The sequence below is a fragment of the Sminthopsis crassicaudata genome, chromosome 6 (assembly GCF_048593235.1).
Source record: "Sminthopsis crassicaudata isolate SCR6 chromosome 6, ASM4859323v1, whole genome shotgun sequence".
Lineage (NCBI taxonomy): Eukaryota > Metazoa > Chordata > Mammalia > Dasyuromorphia > Dasyuridae > Sminthopsis > Sminthopsis crassicaudata.
In genome coordinates this window covers 156,544,641-156,551,072 of record NC_133622.1, presented here as the reverse complement: position 1 = coordinate 156,551,072, position 6,432 = coordinate 156,544,641, and positions in this window count along the sequence as shown.

Here is a 6,432-nt window from a genome sequence, read left to right as displayed (position 1 = left end):
TAGCTGCCTCAATGCACTGGGTACATGTCAGTTATTTGCTATTCTACCTGATAATTAAATTCATATCTTCATGTAAATCTGGCTGCCTTTTTAGTTCACTTTGAAAACTATAAAATCCTTGGTTAGGATCTAATTCTTTTATGAATCCTGTATATTCAGAACTATTGTAAACCCAAATCTTTGGCTTTCACTTATCTTCTAAAATATGCCATTTACATCTCCACTTCTAAGCACTAGTCACACTTTCCTTTAGCCTTGGCATGTGAATCACATCAGAAATCTCTCTGTATGTCAGCATGCATGGGGACAGAGTGGATTAGAGAGCTATTCCAATTTGAACTCTTGCCCACACAAATCAGGACAGTATGTTTACCAATCATGACAGCCTGGTCATTAAAAATCTGCAAGTATGTATGGCTTATCCTAGAAACACATCCACACATATAGCTTCCCCTGCTTTTTTTTACAAGTAATATTTTACATACTTATTTTCACTTCACAGAATTCTTTAATGTGTCTAGTGATGCTCTAACAATCTTACCACAGATGAACACTTGTTGGCTTCTTTGCATTTTTTTTTTTTTTACGAGTGAGAAAGTGTGCTTTAAGTAACTTATGATTTCTCCTCTTCTCTTCTCTCCTCCCCTATCCAGTCACTTCTCTTCCTTCTGCTATCTTTCCAATCCTCTTTCCAGGACGCATAACCAATACTTGGAACAATTTTTGCCTTCCCATTTCCTCTCTCTCTTGGGTATCATTTTCCTTCCTTTTCCTTTCTTGGGTATTTAATTTCTCCCATTTTCCAGGCTCTTCCTTAACTTCTCCTCTCCCTTGTTTCCTTCCTGTTTAGAGTTGATGACTACCTATCATCAGGTTTCCTGGCTAACTAGAGGAGAAATTAATCATGTATTTTACACATGTTTTGCTCCTTCTTCTTCCTGTTTCTTGTTGCAGCAGCAGCTGCTGCTCTTTCTCTTTTTCTATGCTGCTCTCCAATTTCCACACTTGCTTTCATTCTTTCCACACTTTTCTTTCCTCTCTGTCATTTCCTGTAATTTGCTACCAACTCATCAAATTTGGGTCTGATGAATACATGGAAATGAGTATTTCATTATTAATATGTACAGTTTCAAGTAGAGATGAGATGTGGTAGAAGGTACCCTGGACCTGAAATTAGGATACCTGGGACAGCTCTGAGGCTTATTTACTAGCCTTGTTTTTTGTGTTTTTTTTACAAGTCACTGATCTCATTTCAGTTTCTTTCCTTGAAAAAATGAAAATAATATTTCTTATGTCACCTGCCATACAGAGTTATTGTGAAAAATTTATGTAAACCCTTGGGGAGCAAATGGAAAGTAAGGAAATAAATAGGAGATCTCCTATTGAAACACTTTCAATGGAGAGAAAATATTGATTAAATATGCTAAGGAACAATTTATAGGAGAGGAAAAAGACACAGGAGAGAGAGACACACGCAGAGAGACACAGAGAGAGACATACAAACAGAGAGACAGAGACAGAGAGAGACACACACACACAGAGAGACTTAATGGGTTTGGTTTATTTTAGAATAAGTGAAAATGAGATAAAATAAAAGTGTTTGGTATGTTAAGTTCTTCTCACTTGGACTCTGGTCTATATTTTGTTTTCCTTTTTTACTTTTCAAACTTAACAAACATCAGCAAGCATCAATATTTCAATATATAAAGGAGAACAGAAAAGGAGATATGATATAACACTGTGAAGTTTTATATAGTTATTTTAAATATTTATTAATTTTTAAAAAAATTGTCCAGTTCCCCTCTATCCCCTTTTGAACTTCCTACTTTTTCTTTCACACACTTTAAAAATAGTTATTGATGAACTTTTAGTTAAATAAAAACATCTGCAAAGTGGCAGGATATAAGATAAATCCACAAACTTAAGTATTCCTATATGTAAGCAACAAAAGGTAGTAAAAAGACCTAAGAGGAAAAAATCCATTTCAAATAACTACAGAAGCTATAAAACAGTCAGGAATATATCTTCTAAGATTCACCTAAATAATATAAGAATCTATATATTAAACATTATTTGCAGAAACAAAGATAGATGTAAATAAGTGGAGGAGTACAAATTTCTCATAGGTAGATATGAAAAATATAAGAAAAATAAAAATATTGCCTAAATGTATTTATTCCATGCTGCACATGGAATATACCCCAAAGAATATTTTATTGGGCTAGAAAGGGTAACAAAATTCTTATGGAGAAACAAAATATCACAAATTTCAAAAGTAGTAATTTAAAAAGTGAGAAGAAAAGATGCTTATTAGTTCCAGATTTCAAACTATACTACAAAGCAAATATTAAATATTAAAATTATTGGTATTAGTTGAGAGAGAGAGACAGAGACAGAGACAGAGAGATCAGGTGAACATTTTAGGTATATAACATATAGAAGCAAACAAACAGTAGCATAAACCCAAAGGCTCTAATTACTGGGGAATGAGGAAAATTTCAAGAAAAAGGATTGGTCTTTCCTCAACTTCTATCTATCTAAGCACAAATATGGTAATATACTTGTTGCTTCGTTACTAAATTGTTTCTGGAAACCTGAAACTTGCTTTAGCTGCAAAAGTTAGAAGTTAATAGAAATGGATAAGAGCCTAAATTAAGTCCTCTGCATAAATATTAAGGATTTTCCTAATCGGGGGCTTGTAGCTATTATAATTGGAATCATAACTTTTCTGTCTAAAACAAATTTCTTAAAACTCCAGAAGAGGGAACTGTGTAGATCTTAAGGGTTATTATATATTTTTATCTTTCTATAACGTTTAGTACAACTGCTAAGATCAAAGATGTATATAAAGCTAATGGCCCTCCTTAGTTTCTCCATTTTCTTTCACAGTTTAATCCTACTTTATGTTTATCTTCCTCTAGTTGCTAAGGAGCCCACTTCAGTTGGGTGCTGTATGAACCTATTTATTTTTCTCTGCTTCCAGACAATAGAAATTTCTATCTAGTTTCAAGATACTTCTCCTTATTCCTCAGAACATGACCAAGTTCCTCAAGTAATGTTTTTACTGACATAAACAGGGTTATAAATCCTGTTTACATTCACTTCTGTTTTATTGATTCAATAGAAAAATGTGCTTAGGGAAAAAAAGTATTATTTACTGTCAAAAAATGTTATAATTATAAAATAAAATAAAAAATTAAAAAAAAAAAAAAAAAAGTATTATTTTTAAATTGGATGAGATAATCAGTGGAGCCCTACTCTAACATAAGGGCAATTAATTCCCAGTTCTCAAAAAGCTTGTCTAATAAAAGAGACTACAGACATGTGAAAGGTATATATTCTGTACATGGAAGACTGTTGTTGTTCATCTTTTATTTTTTAAGAGAATCAATGACGTTATGGATGATACTTCAACTTTACATGAGAATTGTATTTAAGTGAGGAAGAGTTGCACAGTCATCAATCTCACTCTTCCAGAGTCATCCAAGTCCAGTATCAAGATAAAAGTCAAAACAACTGGTGATGATTTGGGATATGGTGAAGTACCTTGGTATTTGCAATATCTGACCAAACTCTAAGAGCTTCACAACACCTGATTCAGCAAATCATTGTAATATGTTCTCATCTACTCATTCTACCAGAAGAAATTTTCACATGCTTATGGCAGATAACTCCTAACTCACTGATGGGTTTGAGGCTTGTCAGTGAACTTCTACCTGGTTTAACCCATTTGCTCAGAGTTTTACTAGGTAGTTTAATAGGTTTACTGTGTTTTAGTTTCTTGGAGCTACAGGTGAGAGTTTGGTGAAAAGTGCATAGAAAAGTCCTGAAAACAACTCCGGAAACCCTTGCACCAGAGACAATAGTTTTCCTTGATCACCTTACACATCACATGTAATGAGTAAAGAGTAAATGGAAAGTAATTTTAGAGAAAAGACACTGATGAGATGTGAGGTGAGAGAGAATTCCAGGAAACGCATGCTGAAGAAAATGGGATTTAAATTGAGTCTCAAAACATAGAAGGAGATAAAGGAGGAAGGTCATTCCAGGCATGAAGCACTAAATGGCATGAAGTCAAGAGATGAAGTGGCAAGTGCAAGGAATAATAAAAAAAAAAACCAGAGTTGTGGATCATAAAGTTCATAGAGATCATTGTAGAACAAGAAAAAAATTTTTATTAATTTTTATAATTATAATTTTTTTGACAGTACATACGCATAGGTAATTTTTTTTTTACAACATTATCCCTTGTACTCCCTTCTGTTCTGAATTTTTCCCCTCCTTCCCTCCACCCCCTCCCCTAGATGGCAGGCATTCCCATACATATTAAATATCTTATAGTATATCCTAGGTACAATATATATGTGCAGAACCGAATTTTGTTGTTGTTGTTGTTGTTGCAAAGGAAGAATTGTATTCAGAAGATAAAAATAATCTGAGAAGAAAAACAAAAAAAATTGCTCACAGTTTACACTCATTTCCAAGTATTCCTTTTCTGGATGTAGCTGATTCTGTCCATCATTGATCAATTGGAATTGGATTAGCTCTTCTCTATGTTGAAGATATCCATTTCCATCAGAACTGATCCTCATACAGTGTCGTTGTTGAAGTGTATAATGATCCCCTAGTTCTGCTCGTTTCACTCAGTATCAGTTGATGTAAGTCTCTCCAAGCCTCTCTGTATTCCTCCTGTTGGTCATTTCTTACAGAACAATAATATTCCATAACATTCATATACCATAATTTGCCCAACCATTCTCCAATTGATGGACATCCATTCATTTTCCAGTTTCTAGCCACTATGAAAAGGGCTGCCACAAACATTTTGGCACATACAGGTCCCTTTCCCTTCTTTAGAATTTCCTTGGGATATAAGCCCAGTAGTAGCACTGCTGGGTCAAAGGGTATGCACGTTTTGATAACTTTTTGGGCATAATTCCAGATTGTTCTCCAGAATGGTTGGATTCTTTCACAACTCCACCAACAATGCATCAGTGTCCCAGTTTTCCCACATCTCCTCCAACATTCATCGTTATTTGTTCCTGTCATCTTAGCCAATCTGACAGGTGTGTAATGATATCTCAGAGTTGTCTTAATTTGCATTTCTCTGATCAATAGTGATTTGAAACACTTTCATATGAGTGGAAATAGTTTTAATTTAATCATCTGAAAATTGTCTAGAACAAGAAAATTTACAAGATAGATGAAGAAAACAGGTCATGAAGGTCTTGAAATGCCAAACAGGAAGTTTTTATTTTTAATTTTTGATGTAATAAGAAGTCAATGAAGTTCATTAAATTGTTTTGGGGAGGGCAGGGTGGGGATATTTGTATAACATCATCAGGTCTGCACTTTAGAAAACTCATTTTAATAGCAGAGTGAAAGATGTAATATAATGGGAAGTAGGAAAACCAATTTTGAAGTTTTGCTCCAAGGTAGCAGCTGTGTGACTGGAGGGAAGAGGGCATATATGGGAAACATGAAGGTAGCAATGACTCAAATTGGCAACTGATTGCATATGTAGGATGAAAAATAGGAGTCAAAGATGACACTCTGGTTTCATCCCTGGGAAAATGGGAGAATCAGGGAGAGTTCAGAAGAGGGGTGAATGTGGAGGAAAAGATGAGTTGTGATTTGGACATGATGAGCTTGAAATGTCTACAGAATATCCAGTAGTGAGATCTAGGAATCATCTGCGTAGAAATGACATTTGAACCCAAGGAAATTAATGGAAATCATCAAGCAAGATGCTTTTGAAGGAGAAGGGAAGAGAATCTAAAGCAGAGCCTTGGGGACATACTGTTTTTGCTTTACAGATCTGTTTCCTCACCTATAAAATAGGGCAGAAGGGAGAAACTTTAGTGACTTTTTTGGTCTAATATTCTATGATCTTTTATATCTGCATTTTATGAGCAGTCTTTGACAACATTAGGATATAAACAAATAGAGTGATTTTACCCAGGTCACATAGCAAGTCAGAAGAGCAAAATTAAAATATTTGATGTCTAATACCTAAATTGTCATTTGCTTCATGGATCCTTGAAATGATTTGTAGATCTTTAACAGTTGTGCCCAAATAAAGCTTGTTCATAAGAAACAACAGGGAGAGGAATATCTAAGATTTTCTTTGCTTTGCTCTTCTCTCCAGTGAGGTTATTCTGGGGGTATACTTCCTGCCTCCCAGTATCCCAGGCCTTGGCTATTCTAATGCCTGCCACAGCATGCTTTGAAAATGACTGTCAAGGTGATGGGAGCCTCTGGGGTCTATGGAAGCACAGAGTCCACCTCTTGCATTGATCATTTCCTCTGCACTTGCTCTGAGAGTACCTGTCAGCCTGCTCTGACAGTCTATTCTGCTCTGCTCCTCTATCCATTTGTGACGAATTCTGTTCTTCTTTTGTGCTCTCTAGCTCCTGAACCCAGATTGCCAGT